The sequence below is a fragment of the Ailuropoda melanoleuca genome, chromosome 2 (genome assembly GCF_002007445.2).
Source record: "Ailuropoda melanoleuca isolate Jingjing chromosome 2, ASM200744v2, whole genome shotgun sequence".
Taxonomy (NCBI): Eukaryota; Metazoa; Chordata; class Mammalia; order Carnivora; family Ursidae; genus Ailuropoda; species Ailuropoda melanoleuca.
Genome location: NC_048219.1, coordinates 33,264,567 through 33,282,106, shown reverse-complemented (window position 1 = coordinate 33,282,106; position 17,540 = coordinate 33,264,567). Strand labels below are relative to the sequence as shown.

The 17,540-nt window shown below is 43.1% G+C and overlaps 2 long non-coding RNA genes across 2 annotated transcripts in view; one reads left to right on the top strand and one right to left on the bottom strand.

Annotated features, from left to right (window-relative positions):
- Positions 1–17,540, bottom strand: part of LOC109489303 — a 146,230-nt gene that overhangs the window by 13,504 nt on the left and 115,186 nt on the right. The window lies entirely within an intron of this gene.
- Positions 427–16,774, top strand: LOC117800830. Its single transcript, XR_004623186.1, has 4 exons — positions 427–483; positions 13,477–13,693; positions 16,363–16,507; positions 16,635–16,774. It is a non-coding gene; the product is annotated as an uncharacterized LOC117800830 (long non-coding RNA).

Below are 17,540 nucleotides of genomic sequence, written 5' to 3'. Positions count from 1 at the left end.
TAGTATACGTTAAATAAATGGATGACTGAATTTATTATCTCATCCAATCTCCAAAGCAATCCTTCCCCACAATATACATTCCAAACAGATAGGAAAGGAATCCTTTTCCCATTTCATAGATGAGGAAATTGGAAGCAAATGAATGAATGAATAAATGTCTAACCAAGTGGGCCTGCTGTGTCTCCCACCTCCTCCCAGCAGCCATAGTGAGGCTGTCCACCTAGAGAGCTGGGAGCCCTGGGCCGGGAGAAGCGATCCTGGCATTCTCTCCAACTTTCCATCTATGGTGGACTCCTGCCAATAGCTCCGTGCAATTCTCTCTGTGTGGAACACAGTCTGGGTCCAGGTGCTACAGCAGTTTGTAAACACTGGGCCTGCTGGACTCTGCCCCTGAAGCCCCCAGCTTCCCAGAACCCGTGGCCCCAGTTCCTGTTCAGCTGCTGCTCTTTCTGTAAGGCTTTGCAAGCCCCACTGCTCCTTCTGGTAAGTGCAGGGGCCAGGAGGGAGGTTCCACTTTCACATTCGCTACCACACCCACATGAGGGACATTTCTCAATGTGGAGGGGAAATTTCCTCTCTCTTTAGGCCTAACCTCAAGCCTGCTCCTTGACTCCTCACTTCTTCAGGACAGACTTAGTTTCCCACTGAACTTCAGGTTCCCCTAAGATCTAAACTTGAATCTGTCCCAGAAATTAGGGAAAACTAATCCCTGCTGAGCTCTGGTTACAGGACTGCCCTGTGCTTGGGTGTGCCTTACCTACACCATGTGTGCTCTGCCCCGTGCCCCTTCATGGTGGCCATTACCCCTGTTTTACCAATGTGGGGATTGAGGCTCATGGCACTGAAGTCACTAGTGTTGGACTGTTCAAATGGGAAAACCTACACATTTGAGCTGTAGAAACAGTTGGAAGTCACCGCCGAACAGAAGTCCCCAAATGGAATTCATCTTTGTTGCTTCTGTACCACGTGCACAACTCTATTACTTTGCTTCCTGTCATTTGCATGTTTCTTTGTGCCCCTATCCCTCTCTTCTGCTTGACCATCTCTCCTCAAGGACAGAGAAGGTGACTCGCTCCCATCCCTCTGCCCGGTCCAAGCACAGAGCCTGAGGCAGGAAGGGATTGTTGGCCTGATAAGTTAAAGCAGGCCAGGGTGCCTCAGGGTAGGGAGTTAGTGGAGGAAAGATGTGAGGTGAGGCTACAGAAGAAAGCAAGACCACCTCCTGCAGGCCAGGGTTGGGGCCTGAGAACCTGTATTACTAGCAAGATCTCAGATGTCTATGTCGATGCTGCAGATGCTGCTGGTCCCCAAGGACCACTGGCTTTAGGGTAGGAGAGTAGGGAAAGAATGACGTCTTACCCTTAAAGAGCTTTCATGTCATGGGAGCACAATGTGAACAGCGCACTTCTAGACAGGTAGAAGCATCTCCATTGTCATAACCCAAGGAGGGGCATCTTCTCAGTGTGGGGGTGGGGCAGAAGTTCAGAGGAAGCTTTCTGGCAGAGGAAACTCTTGAAATGAGTTAAAATATTTATGAAGGACCTAACCAGGGGAGGGAGTTCAGCAGGAAGGATAGGAAGAAGTATTTGAGGCAGAAGGCACAATTTGAGCAAAGGGAAGGGAAATTGCAAGACATGTTTGAAAATTGGGACCAAGAGACTCCATAATAAAGCTGGTGTAGGTTAAAACTATATCATAAAAATCTTTGCATGTCCTACAAAGTAAGGAGTTCAAATTTTATCCTGTGAGGTGGAGGTTTGCAAGCTTTTTTGGGGAGGATGGGGTGAAGATGTCACAGATTGGTCTGAGACTCTGATCCAAGTTAATGTGCACACACATAGAACCAGAGTGTACATCTCAGGGTATTCACAAATTCCTAAAGCCTATCCATGAACTTCAAAAACAAAACAAAACAAATCCCTACAATGGTGATGGGTTTGAAGCAGGCCAATGTCCTAAATAGATTTTATTTTAAAATGATAGGCAAAGAATGGATTTGAGCAGGGACAACTAGGCACAGAAAAGCTAGGGGTCAGTAGTCTGGGTAAAAGGTCACAAATGGCAGTGAGACTGGGGACCAGTTTAACACCAGTACACAAGCATTTGGTTGGTAACTGCCAAGACCAGACTTGCTTTTTAGCAAGGTTAATTCAAAAAGCATCACTTGAGAGCTGAGCTCAGAGGCTGTCTTTGCACGGCTTGTGTCTAGGCTGATGATGGGTAATGTAAGCCGGCTAAGCAGGAAGGAGCCATCTCCACCCTCACCCCACCTACTGGAATCTGCGGGTCATCGGTCAGTTGAGGCCCAGATATTCTATGCCTTTGAGGGCCGGAAGCCAAGGACGTGAAGGAAGGCAGCACTTCGATGAGCTGGGGAGAGGCCATGAGGGTAAAGCGGGGTAGTAAATTTTTGGGAGGCAGCCGGGGTGTCATTCCTTCCAAGGGTTATGCAATAGCCCCTAGGAAGCAGACAGAGCTCAGATGATTATCTTTTTGTGCAGAAGGGACGCTGAAGGCCAGAAAAGGTGAGAACTTGCCAAAAGACACGTAGCAAACACAGGGAAAAACTGAGACTAGGACCCCAAGAACACGGGACTTTATGTCAGTATCTTGCCTCAGGCTGGCCCTGGTGCAAATTTTGCCGTGGCTATTCCTGCTGACTCTAAAACCTTGTAATTCTGTGATTCTGGCAAAAGAATAATCTCCACCATTAGCTCAATTCCTTCAGGTTCTTTTGATCTATATTAGCCTTTACACCCCAAGACCTTACCCTTAACAACCTGTAAAGCTTGGTGCCAGCCCTGTGGCCTCTCTGCCTTGAGTTTTCTCTCCATCTGTAAAACCAGCGAACTACACTAAATAAATGTTCCTGAAGTCTTTTTCTTGTCTGAACTACAGTGGTTCTGCAAAGCCGTCCGAGACTCTGACTTCTCTCCCAGCTTTGATGTGACATGATTCTCACCTGCCCAGTGCCTTTTACATAAGGTTAACAGGGAATAAGAACAAAAGGGATAATGAAAATAAAAACATTTTTTTCTTCCCCCAGGGCAAAACACTGATCTAAGTACTTTAAAGCTTCTGAACAACTTTGTAAGGTGATGGCTATTATTGTCGCCATTTCATAGTTGAGAAAACTGGAATCACACGGAGAGATTCCATTACTTAATATAAAGTCATATGGCTAACAACCTGTGGATCCTGAGTTCAAAGCAGTCGACTGTCTCAGGGTCCATGCTCCTGATCCCCGGGAGCTGAGCAGTGAGGGATTAAAGATACAGGGAAGGAACAGCAACTGTCAAGTGAGCTCTCAGTGATGGGAGGCTCACAACCCCCCAGGTGGCATAGTCTATCATTAGTCCCATTTTGTAAGTTGTGCTCTGTCATACTACATCTCACCATCTGGAAGGGAACATGCTTGTAGGAAGTTTAGGGACTTGTGGAAGGAGTTGCCAGACACAACGAATAAAAATATAGGCCACCTGGTTAAATGTGAACTTCAGATAAATAATAAATCATTTTTTAGGATATCTCATGTAACATGTATAACACACTTACACCAAAAACGCTTTCATTGTTCATCTGAAATTCAAATGTGGGCTGCTGTATTTTATATAAAATAAGGACAAGTGACAGAAAGTCCCCTTTAGAAGGCTGAATGAGCATTACTGTTCTGTTCACTGGTCCAGAAGTTTGGCTTCATGGGCTTGGCTGAATCATTTTCAAGGGAAAGAAATGACCTGTCCTCTCTCATCCTGGTTGGGAAGTCTTTTGGGGCCTCCAAAGTTACCCCTGTGGGGGCCTGGAACAGCCCTTTGAACTGAAGCAGAACTCCTTGGAATGACCTGGAATAGGCCATGTTCACTGGCCGGCCATGTCCCTGGTTCAGTTTCTAATGTCCTGTCCACAACTTGGAAGGTGACTTAAACAGTCATCTTCCTCCTCCCTTCTCCAATAGATTCCCAGGGCCCTCTGGCACATTTGGGACTTCAAATACTAATTACTGCTTCTCTCTGACCCCTAGTAACCTCTTCTGTGATAATTAGAGAAAAATTAAGGAAAGCACATAGTTAATTTTCAATAAATATAACTTGTACTTCTCCCTTGCCATTTTATATCAGGAGTCAAAGTAGGTCATTTACTTGGGTTTTCCTCATACTGAATATGATGGAATTTTGGGAGAAGAAAACCAAGTCCCAAGGATTGTCTGACCTTAACAACATGTTGTGAATTCCCAAAAACCCCACCCCCTCCAGGAAACTGGTTTTGAAATATAAATAGTGGGGTTACTCCACATCATAGACATCTGTGCTAAAGCTTGCTTTCTCATGACTGGCATCCCAGACAGACCCAAGGCTTGACCAAACCCCCACCTCCTCATACAACCTGACCCCTACTTCCCCCACCCCCCACTGTCTCCCACTCATGCCTTGTGTGGAGTGGTTTCCATCAACAGAACATATTTCAGCTCATTAGGAAACTGGCCTCTCACACACTTTCAGTCTGCTTTGTCTTCCCTGATTACCAAGATGTCCCAGATCAAATCATGTTTAGATGAAATGCATTTGGGTGGGTGTACCCTCACTGCCTCAGCAAAAACATTAGAGCAGCCACCCAGAGCATAGTTGAGACATGCGCAAAATATAGATCAGCATTCCAAAGCAAAGAAAAACTTTTAAAGTACATTACGTTAATATTCTTAAATGTATACATTTATAGGCATCCCGATTAGGCCCCAGGCAAAGGTCATAGTATTTCCTTAAAGAGGAGAATTCATTTAAAAAGGATTTAGAACAGGACAAAAACAAACTCTTTCTTGGGTTTGATAGCTTTGTGGGCTGGATAGAAACTGTAACTTCCTCCTCACTCTTCCTAAGGCACAGCCCTTCTCAGTGTGGGACTATGAAGGTTGGGGTCCAGCTTGTTTTCTGAATAGGTTTTTAGAAGAAGCCACTAAGTGGTCCTTATTAGTCAGACATGTTCTTGGTTTTGTCAGCTAGAGTCAGAATATTCTCATCACCATTTTCTTCATCATCCCATGACTGAGAGTCACTGATTATTTATTTTGTGCCAGGAATTTTGCTAAAAATTCTATATGATTTATCTCATTTAATTTCATAATAATCTCCTATGAGAGGTACATTTTTTTAAATTAAGTTTTTATTTTCTTAGAGCAGCTTAAGGTTTGAGATACAATTGAGGGGAAGTTATGGAGATGTCTCATATATCCCCTGTCCCTCCACATGCATCTCCTCCCCATTTACCAACATCCCCCACCAGAGTAGTATGCTTGTTGCCATGAATGAACCTACATTGACACATGCTAATTACCCGAAGTCCACAGTTTACCTTTGCTGTTGTACATTCTACAGGTTTGAACAAATGTATAATGACATATATCCATCATTATATTATTATACAAAGTACTTTCACTGCTTTAAAAATTCTCCGTGTTCCACCTATTCACCCTTTCCCCACCATCCCAACCCCTGACAACCACTGATTTTCTTACTGTCTCTATAGTTTTGTCTATTCCAGCTGTCATATAGTTGAAATCATGTAGGAGGTAGTGTTTCAGATTGGTTTCTTTTGCTCTGTAATACCAATTTAAGGTCCCTCCATGTCTTTTTATGGCTCGACAGCTCATCTTTTTTTAGTGCTGAATAATATTCCATTGTCTGGATGGACACAGTTCGTTTATCCGTTCACCTACTGAAGGACATCTTCATTGCTGCTAAGTTTGGCGTTATGAACAAAGCTGCTATAGACATTTATGGGCAGGTTTTTGTTTGGACATAAATTTTCCATCCTTTGTCTAAAAACCAAGAAGTGCATTTGCTGGATCATATGATAAGAGTACGTTTAGTTTTGTAAGAAACCTCCAAACTGCCTTCCACAGTGGCTGTGCTGTTTTGCATTCCCATGGTAACGAATGGAAGTTCCATTGCTCCATCCTCACTAGCGCTGGTGTGGTCAGCGTGCAGGATTTGGAGCATCCTAATAGGTGTATAGTGGTATTTCATTGTCGTTTCAACTTGCAGTTCCCTGATGACATATGACGTGGGGCATCTTTTCATTTGCTATCTGTAGATCTTCCTTGGTGAGGTGTCTGTTAAGGTCTCGGCTCTTTTTTTTTTTTTTTTAATCAGGTTATTTGGTTTCTTACAGTTGAGTTTTAAAAGTTCTTTGTGTATTTTGGATACTAGTTCTCTATCAGATATATCTTTTGCAGATATTTTCTCCCAGTCTGTGGCTTGTTTTCTAATTCTCTTGATATTGTCTTTCACAGAGCAGAGTTTTCAATTTTAATGAAGTCCAGTTTATCAATTATTTCTTTCAAGGATCATATCTTGGGTGACGTATCTAAAAAGGCATCTAAAAAGCATCAACATACTCACATCTAGATTTTCTCCTATGTTACCTCCTAGGAGTTTTATAGTTTGTATTTTACATTTAGGTCTGTGATCCATTTTAGTTAAATTTTGTGGATGGTGTAGGTTCAATTTTTTTTTTTTTTGCATGTTTATGTCCTTGTTCCAGCACCATTTGTTTAAAAGACTAAATTTGCTGCACTGTATTCCCTTTGCTTCTTTCTCAGAGGTCAATTGACTATATTTATGTGGGTCTATTTCTAGTTTCTCTATTCCGTTTCATTGACTTATGTGTCCAATACCACACTATCTTGATTACTGTGGCTTTATAGTTAAGTCTTGAATTCAGGTAGTATCAGTCTTCCAAGTTTTTTCTTCTCCTTCAGTACTGGCTATTTTGGGTTTGTTGCTTCTGCATATCAACTTTAGAATCAGTTTGTTAGTATCACAAAAATAACTTGCTGGGATTTTTATTGGGATTGCATGGAATCTATAAATCAATTTGCAAAGAACTAATATCTTGACAATATTGAGTCTTCCTATCTATGAACATAGATAGGATATTTCCATTTATTTAGTTTTTAATATCTTTCATCAGAGTTTTATAGTTTTTGTCATATAGATCTTATATATATTTTGTTAGATTTATACCTAAGTATTTCATTTTGTCAGGTCCTAATGTAAATGGTATTGTTTTTTTCATTTCAAATTCCATCTGTTCATTGCTGGTATGTAGGAAGACAATTGACTTTTGTATATTGACTTCATATTTTGCAACTTTGTAATAATTACTTATTAGTTCCTAGAGTTTTTTTGTTGTTGTTTCAGATTTTCTACTTAGATGATCATGTTATCTGTGAACAGTTGGTTTTGCTTTTTCCTTGTCAGTCTGTTTATCTGTTATTTCCTTTTCCTTGTCTTATTGCTTCTTCCAGTATGATGTTGAAAAGGAGTGGTGAGAGGGGACATCCTTGATAAAGTGGGAAAGCTTCGAGTTTCTCACCATTAAGTAAGATGCTAACTGTAGGTTTTTTGTAGATATTCTTTATCAGGTTAGGGAAGTTCCCCTCTATTCCTAGTTTGCTGAGAGTTTTTATCATGAAGGGGTGTTAGATTTTGACAAATGATTTTTTTTCTGCATCTTTGATATGATCATGTAATCATGTGATTTTTCTATCTTACCCTGTTGATGTGATAGATTACATTGATTGATTTTTCTCATGTTCAACCAGCCTTGTATATCTGGGATAAATTCCACCTGGCACTGGCATATAATTCTTTTTTATATATTGTTGGATTCAATTTGCTAATATTTTGTTGAGGAGTTTTGCCTCTATGTTCAAGAGAGATATTGGTCTGTAGTTTGTTTGTTTTTTCTTGTAATGTCTTTTTCTGTTTTTGATATTAGAGTAATGCTGGCCTCATAGAATGAGTTAGGAAGTATTCACTCTGCTTCTATCCTGTGAAAGTGATTATACAGAATTGGTATAATTTCTTTAAAATGTTTGGTAGAATTCACCATTGAACTCATCTGGCCTGGTGCTTTCAGCTTTGGGAAGTTATTAATTATTAATTTAATTTTTTAATAGACATAGCCCTATTCAAATTGTCTATTTCTTCTTGCATGAGTTTTGGCAAGTTGTGTCTTTCATGGAATTGGCCAATTTTATCTAGTTTATCAAAATTGTGGGTATGGAGTTATTCATAATATTCCTTATTTCCCTTTAATATCCATAGGATCTATAGTAATGTTCTAAGTTTAAATTTTTTTTAAAGTAAGCTCTACTCTCAGTATGGGGCTTGAACTCATAACCCTGAGATCAAGAGTCACATGTTCTACTGACTGAGCCAGTTAGGTGCCCCCTGAGAGGCACAATTTTAAATCTTCATTTTCAGGATGAGGAAACTGAGAGCTAACAAGATCAAATGATATGCCCAGATTCATAGCTAATCAAGGGGAAAACTGGTGTTGAAACCCCAGATGGTCCAACCCAAGGCTGGCACATTTAACCATGGTGACCCTTACTTCCCAGGGTTGATATAGCAAGGCAGTTCTGGGCACATTCTAAGTACTTGGTAACTATTTGACTAAGAAGATCAAAGAGATTCACTCATTTTTTAAAGCCTCTCTCAAAACTCTCCTGGATAGGCAGAGTAGATCCATTCCTCCTCTTTCTACTTCTTTGCTCTATGAAGGCATTTATAAGTCTGAGCTTCTTTGAGGAGACAAGAGGGCACAACGCAAAAAAGTAAAAAAATAACGATGTCAGAGCTGAATTAAATTATAGCTTGAAATTTAACCAGCTGTGTAGAGATGGGACTGAAAATTTACTTCTGTAAATCTTAGTTTCCTCACCTATAAAATGAGCACAATTCCATTTGTTTCATAGGATTGTTATGGAAGTTAACTAGAAAAACTTAGCCTGCATTCAGGCATTCAATATTTTTTGAGCATCTCTTATGTGCAGAGGCCATTAAGAACTTGATAAATGTCCATTACCAGCCTTTAAGGACAGATTTTATATTTCAGGCTTTGCATTCCCAAGACCCAGCAGAAAGCCTGGGATATAATGTGTGTTCATTAAATGTGGAGCATATGATGCTTACATAAATTAATGAAGGAGTGCAATAAAAGTCAAAACTACAACATGACACACGTAGCCCACCCAGTACATCTTTCTGGCCTTATATATCACCCCTCACCTCCAGCTACACATAGCTGATTCGTATTCAACAACCAAGCCATGTCCTTCCATGTCTTATCATCAACACAGTGCTCAGATCATTCTTTTTGTCTTGAATGCCTGCTACACCCCCATTGCTCACTTGGCAAGCTACCCTTTAGTCCTAGTTTTACCTTATGGAAAATTCAGAGTAAGTCTGCTTGCCAGCCTTTAAATAGTTGAAGTCATGACTCTCTTCCTGGTCCTACACTTCTAGGTCAAATTTCTCTCCTCCTTCCAAATAATTCTAATTGGTGATGGTCTCTGAATTCCATACCATCTTGGATACTCCCTGCTTTGCCAGTTGCCTCTAAATCATTCATTCACTGAATATTTCTTGAGCACCTACTAAATGTAAGATAAAACAGATTTTGTTACTAGCATATAAATTTATGAGGCTTATATTCCAGTAAGAGGAGATGGACAACAAATAAAAAAAAATAATATGCATGTTGGCTGTAAATGTGTTGGGGAAGAAAATTAAAGTGAGTAGATGAGGATAAGAAAGAGGAGGTGTGAAGTTTATGTACAGAGTGGTCAGGGGAAACTTCCTAGATAAGATCAGATTTGGGCAGGATCCTGAAGGGATTGAGGGAGTGAACCACATAGCTCTCTGGGGGAAGTATATTCCAGGTAGAGGGAGGAACAAGGGCAAGGACCCTCAGGCAAAAGTGCCTCAGAGTGTTTGTGGCAGTGCTAGGAAGCCCGTGTGATGGAGCAGAAGGAGGTGGGAGGAAGAATGGCTGGAGATAAAGTTCTAATAGGAAGTGTCAGCATATCATGAAGGGCTTCAAGGACCCTTAAAAGAACATTGTTTTAAGTGATATGGAAATATAATGGGGAGTTGCTCTGAATCACATGAAGACTTCTCTCTGGGGACCTTACAAAAATGGGTATTAGAGGTGCAAGTATGGAAGCAGAAAGACCCATTGGAGGCTACTGCAATTAACACAGCAGGAGATGTTGGTGGCCAGAGCCAAGATAGTTGTGCTGCAAATGTGTAAGACTGCACTAGAATCCTGGGTGTGCTTTGAAAGCAGAGCCCACTGCATTTGTTAAAGGATCAGGTGTGGGACATGAGAGCATGCCTCAGTCTCCGTGTCTATAAAATAGGGATAATATTTGTGCTGCACTGTTGTTAAGCTTCACAGTGGATGCTCAAGAAATGTGAATTTTCTCTCTCAGCAGTACAGTGCCTTGATTGGCAGCAATCACAGGACCATTAATCATGGTAGCTTATTCGAGGTTTGGATGGGAAAGAAAGATGATGAATTTTAAGTACCCGTGGGACTCCCAAAGGAGTTTCCATTGCAAAGTGTACAGCTCGATTTGAGATGAAAGCTCCAGGAATGAAAGTTTGGGAGATGTCACGGCATATAGGTAGCAGCTGAAACCATTGGGGCAAGTCAAGAATAGCATTTCTACAGCAATACTGTGTAAAATTCATGGCACTAATATAAACCTTAAAGAGAAAAATCACAAGATCACTTAAAATAGAATTAAAAGTGTGGTTATCATATGAAAAGAGGGAATAATTATTCCAGAATATTAGGCTAAACAAAGCCAAGGAAACTGAGCTCACATGTAGGTGTAAGTTTGCTGGAAATATAGTATAAAGGGAAACTGAGCAGTGGTAATCAAGAAAGGAAGACATTTTAGGCAACATGGGTATAAATCAGAGACTTGAGTCCTTATTCAGGCCTTTGCCCTAGCCTACGTCAACTGCTTTTCAGCATTAGCCATGTAACTGTCATTGGCTTCCATGAGCTGAAAGCACATCTAGTTGGTCAGCGTTTCTGCAATCGTGGGTATGCTGGCTTTGTGCAGATGCTTGGTCCACGTGAGCTCTGAGGGACAGTACACACGTGGTAAATTCCATGCAAAATATCATGTTTTGCAAAGTCTCGTACCCTCTCTCACTGGTTTGTTAGTATTTCTCCATCTACCATAGGTACCTTGAAATCTACAGAACCAGGCTCTGTCCTGGCTCTGTCATCCCCCAGCGGCATCTGTGAGTTGAGATGATTGATCTGCTCTCTACACTTGCATAACCGTGTGCAGTTCAGGCCCCACACTGTGTGAAGGTCACCAATGCACTGTGATTCCTGAAGAGGGGGGGCCAGGATAAGCCAAGGGGGATGTGTGCCTGGAAAACTTGCCAAAGAAGGATGAACTGAAAGGAATGGGGAATTTTTTCCTTTGCACAGGGAAGAGGAGATTCAAGTAGGGTGTGATAATGTCTTCAAATGTTTTAAGGGCAACTATTTGGATGAGAAATTTGCTTTTTCCTCTTCCACACTGACTCGCATATGAATGTGTCAAAGAGATGTGCTTTGGCTTATCATTATAAAAGATATTTCTAATAATCTGTGCCATCCAACAGTGAAATGAACTGCCTCTGGAGGAGGAAGACTGACGCAATCCTCTTAGCTTGGGTGCAAGTATCAGATCTGAGATTGGACTAGATGAATAACACCCTCTTGCCACCTCAATGCTACCGTCTATTAGCTCTCCCTTCTTACCTCTGCAGTCCTCTGGCTCTATCTCAGAGGAACCAACCTATACGGACTCTTACTGAGTGGGAGTCAAGTCTTAGACCCCTTTGTCTGCTAAGATGAAAACTGTCAGTTCAACCCAAGATACTCACTCTTGTGAGTGATTAACAGAGGAGGCAAATACCTCTCATACCTCAGGGCTACCAGGGACCATGTGGTCACTGACCTCTGCTGGGCACCGAATGGCACCCCACCCACCCCTGAGGGTTACTTCTTCCTGGTGCAGCCCCAGGTCAAGGCCAATCAATTTTGCTTTGAGGGGAGGAATGTGAGGCACGTCCTCTGTGGAGGCCCAGAACAGATGTTATGTTGTTCTTTCATGACTGCCTTTGCTAAGTGGCTTGTGAGCCAGGCCCTTGGGAGTCAAGTGAAGCTTTGCTGGGGAAGCCCACCAAGAGATGATCAGACCCCCTCTTAGTCGGAAGGGGAAAGTTCAGGGGTAAGATGGAGGAGGAGAAGCTATTCTTCTGGGGGATTGCAAAGAGTTTCAAAGCCAGGAAGAAACTAACACACCAAATTGTTTGACCCCTTGGTTTCATGGATGCAGAGACTGAAACAGTGACATCCTTGAAGTCGTGCAGAGAATCAGCCGCATCAGGACTGGGAATAGGCAAGGCACTGGCCTGGCCCTGAGAGTAATCCCTTCTTAAATTTTGCACCCTGGGCACCTTGCTTGCCTCACCTTGGTGTTGGCCCTGAACCCTGCACCATGCAGACCAGAGAATACCTGCCATACTCAAAGTCCCTCCAGAGAGGCCCCATCCATGGAAGGTGCCACGTTTTCCAGCCCATAATCCTGCCTCAACTGGACCAGAGAGGAGCCCCTGCACAAAGGCAGCCAATATGCAGTCTGACCGATTGATGGGGGTCATCTGGTGTAGGCAGCTGTCTTATTGGGGCCTGAGGTGATTTAATCTGACAGTCAGATTGTACCTTTGGAATTCGAATCAGCAATAAGGAGAGATGGTCTTTCATAGCTGAAAGAACAAGTCAAGGACATTCTTGCTTCTCAGTTCTGTTACTTTCATTGTCCCCATTTCCATGATATTCATGCCTGGGGAGGGAGATAGGGATGACCAGTTCTGTACTTCTCCCGATTTCTGCCTGTCGCTGATGGGTACACCCTCTGTGCCATTGTTTAGAATCTCTACCACCACTCTGGGGCCACCTGCCCCCCCCCATTCATCCTTTTAACAATGCTTGAACAGCTCCTTTTGCTACGTACAAGGTGATTAACACATGGTCTAGGTGCTTACACCTTGGCAAGGGAGGCAGATGCAAGAGATAAAACTTCATTAATCACTTGATAAATGCAATGATGAAAAAAGCAGCACATATTGTTGGGGCACCAGGAAATGGCACATAATCCATTTGACAGAACCAAGAATGAGTGCAAAGAGGGCTTCCTAGAGGAAGTGTTACCTGAAACGAGTTTTAAAGGGATGAGCAGGATTTTGCCAAATGAAGACTAGGGAAAAGGAATTCCAGGCTTGATCAAGGTACAGAGCTGAGGACCAGCAGGGCATGTGCAGAGGAACTGCAAACAGTTTGACAGTTGTGTGAATTTTAAGTCAGGGCTTAGCAAGAAGGAGGCTAATCCTTGTAAGCCAGGCCAAGGAACTTCAGACTCTAAACCAGCTCTCACATGCTGGCAGTCCAAGACTACACTCATTATGAGGACAAGTTTTATTTGGCTCACAGGGGATTTTATAGAATTCTGAGATTGAATGTCTTTAGACAGCCATGCTCCAGTTCACCACAATCTCCACTGCTCCCCATTGCCTACTCATGGTCCTGGCATTCATTTCTGTTTCTTTTTGCCTTCTGCAGACTCTCAGGTTGTGGTCCCTGCTCTGGATGATGGAGAGTCTCTGACGGGTTTTTGGCAGCCATGATCAAGCCTCTGCTTTACAGCAATTCCCTTGATGATAATGAGGAAGCGAGTCTGTAGGAGTGTTGTGGAGGCATAGGAGTCCTTTAGAGGCCACTGCAATAATCCAGGCAAAAGGTGTCAAGGGCCTGGAATTATGCCATGGAGGAGGGTATGGTAAGCATGGAGTGATGGCCTCACCATCTGCTACTGTGTGCCCTTGAGGCCTGGAGAAATGTGGGAGAGAGTGATGGACCTGCAGCCAGCAATTCTATGTCCAGGAGCGATTTATTTATTTATTTATTTATTTATTTATTTATGTTTAAGATTTTTTATTTACTTATTTGACACAGAGAGAGAGAGCACAAGCAAGGGGAGTGGCAGACAGCGGGAGAGGGAGAAGTAGGCTCTCTGCTGAGCAAGGAACCCAATGTGGGCCTCAATGTCAGGATCCTGGGATCATGACCCAAGCCAAAGGCAGACACTTAACAACTAACCCACCCAGGTGCCCCCCAGCAACACTTTAAATGACAGAATGCCATAAGAGTCCCTAACCTACTGGGCACCTCTTATGTCCCAGAGGCTTAACGTTTACCATCTCCCAACAATACTGTGGAGCTATTACTGACTGTCCTCCACTGTTCTAGTAAAGCTCCAAGACGTTAGGCAACCCCCATGGAGGGTCAATGCTAAGTGGTTGGCCTGGGAATTCAGACCCAGAGTTATATGGCTGCAAAGCCGGGGCTCCGTCCATCATATATTTCACACGCTGCCTGGTGGGTTTGTCTGGATGTTGTCCATAGCCCAGAGGCCATGAAAGTGGCGTCTCGGGGGAGCTGACCCAATAGAATATTAGCATGGACATTTGGAACCATAGGACAGAAAAAAAAAAAACAAAACCTGAGGATAAGCTACCCAAGAGAACAGGTCAAAAATACATGCTTGGAGCTTGCGTGGTTAGCTTGGTAAAGCCCTGCTACCTTTCTTGCAAAAAATAAGAAAAAATTCTAAGTCTGTTTACACATTAGAACACAAATGCCACGGCAAGAGTAGGTGTTGTTCTTTCAGATCTACTGGCAAAAAAAGTCTGAAGGGGAAACGAGGCTGGAGAGGATCCTTCTGGAAGAGCCACCCCAGATCCCTGCACTAAGAGCTCTTGCCTCCAGCTCTACTCCCTCTTTTGTCCTCTACCAGCTTTGAGGAGAATTAGAAAACACTGCCATATGAGAAACAAACTGAGGGCCTCAGAGGGGAGGGGAGTGGGGGATTGGGATAGACCGGTGATGGGTAGTAAGGAGGGCACGTATTGCGTGGTGCACTGGGTGTTATACGCAAGTAATGAATCATCGAACTTTACATCAGAAACCAGGGATGTACTGTATGGTGACTAACATAATATAATAAAAAATCCTTAAAAAAAAAAAAAGGAAAAAAAAAAGAAAAGAAAAAAGAAAACACTGCCATAGCCCTAAAAGTCCTCCCCAGAGAGCCAAGCACTCCCTCTAAGGCAGCAGCCCTCAAAGTGTGGTCCCCAGACCAGCAGCATCTCCATCACCTGGGCACTTGTGAGAGCTGCAAATTCTCAAACATCACCTAAGCATCCCGAAGCAGAAACTCAGGGTTGGGACCCCCTCTCTGTGTTTTAACCAGCCCACTAGAGGTTTCTGATATGAGCCAAAGTATGAGAAGTGCTACAGTAAGTGATAATGTGACAGAATGTATGTTTGATCGAATGCTTTAATGAATCTCATGTATTTTTCCTGCAATGCCCTGGCCTTCCTTCCCGCAAATGAGTCAAGAATTTCTCCAATGTTCACTTAGAGGCCAGCACAATCACAGGCATGGGTCAGTCAAAGGGTGGGCATGGGGGGCGCCTGGGTGGCACAGCGGTTGAGCGTCTACCTTCGGCTCAGGGCGTGATCCCTGAGTTATGGGATCGAGCCCCACATTGGGCTCCTCCGCTATGGGCCTGCATAGAAGAAGAAGCAGGCTTCTTCCTCTCCCACTCCCCCTGCTTGTGTTCCCTCTCTCGTTGGCTGTCTCTATCTCTGTCGAAAAAATAAATAAAATCTTTAAAAAAATAAAAAGAGTGGGTGTGGACAGAGAGACCATTGTAGCTTAGAATTCAGGTCCCATGCTGGCTTGTTTCATTTTGCTTGATCTGAACTCAGCTTCAATCTCACTTCCTCAGGAAAGGCATCCCAACCTTCTTGGTCTCGGTTAGAGCTCCTGTCACATTTTTCTAGAAACATTTCTTAGTTCCTGCTCATCGTCACTGTTCACCACAGTATCAGGATCACCTGTTTATTAGCCCATCTCTTCCACTCTAAGCCCAGTGGGGGTGGAGCCTGTACTTTTCCTGTTCATCCTCACACCCCCAGAGTCTAGCAGAGGGACAGTCAGTAAATATGGTTTTAGTTAACTGAACACCACGCTCATCTCTGCTTGCAAGGCCTTGTCATGATGGTTTCCTTAGCTAGACCGCTTCTCTCCAGCTGGACCAGTGGCTTTGTCTATGTTCTCATTCCAACCTTAGCTGCCAGGTCACAATCTCCTGATTCCCCAACCCAACCCAGGCCCTGAATTGGTCTCTGTCATCCCTGCTGCTTTGATTTCACCAGAGCATTTATCACTATTTGACAGGCTATTTGATTATTTTTATATTCTGACTCCTACGTGCACGCCCCTGGAGTGCAAGTTCCAAACCCAGGGGCTGGTCTTCCTTGCTCCACAGTGTAACCCTGGCACTTGAAAATCCCTCAGTAAATGATTTTTGGATGATGCATGACTTTTCACTGACTCATTGTTTCAAACACTTATACGTCATCTGTGTATGATCATTTTAGAGATAGAGGAAAATAAACCGAGAAGAGAGCGATTTGCCAGGTCGCACAGCTAGTGGTGGAAGAACTGCCAGTAGCATCTATAGCTTCTGGCCTTCAAGCCGGTCCTCTTTCCACCACTTCAGTTACCTCTGGCTGGACTAAAAAGGTTGGCATTTTTTTCTGTAAGTTATGGGGGGGAATTGAATATTTAAGAACCTAAAGAATTGGCAGGATGGGCTCTATTTTACTAATAAGCTTGGTCCCTCTCTCTTCCTTCTTGCCACATCGACTAGTCTTATTTCAAAAGCATCTGCCTTTCCACCTGTGGGTCACGAAGTCATGGCTGCACACCATACATCATCATCCTCTCTCCTTGCAACTGCATTAGCTGACAGCTTGGAAACACGGCGCCGTGAAGATGCCAGAAGGGCCGGGGCCATGAAAGCCTATCAGTGGGAGATAGCCCGTGGTTGCCGGTGCCTCACCAGTGTGTCTGCACTTGCCAAAGGCCCCTCCACCCCGCCTGGCTGCTGTGGGGACGGATCCACTGGACATGAAAGGATGTCACTTTGAGAAGCAGCTGATTTATGTCAGAGGATTAAATAGGACCCCATATCAAGTTCAAGTTCTGCGTGATCAACCTAGAGCCTCACGAGCTTTAGAGAAAGGTGGCCTCTCTGCTGTAACTCTGGACCAAAAGGAGACCAACACTGTTCGTTGAAGCATCTTTGACTGTGGCAAAAAACCCCAGGGGATTATAATACCAACTTTAGTGCTTTCTTAGTACTATTAACATCTGATTAAAATAGGTAGACATAACTGGATTCTCATCATAAATTGGTTCGAAAAATTAGGTTACAAAATGTAAAGTACCATAGTAAATAGTAAAAAGCCTATTTTTGTTTTAGTAAAATAGAGATGGGTAGACATATGCGTGGCTGGATAGAAGGGTCATAGATATGCAGGAAGGTAGGGATGTGGCTGGATGAGCAGCAGATGGGTGAGACGGAAAGACAAAAGAAAGACTGGAAAAACCTACACAGACATTAACACTGGTTGCATCTTTTTCGAGAAATTCACAGCAATTTTTTAAATTGCTTACCATTATTTTTTGATTGTTTAGTAATGAACTTATGTTTTTTTGTTAATACGGAGTTATTAACACCACTGATTCTAATATTCAGAGTCAAGAGCTCACC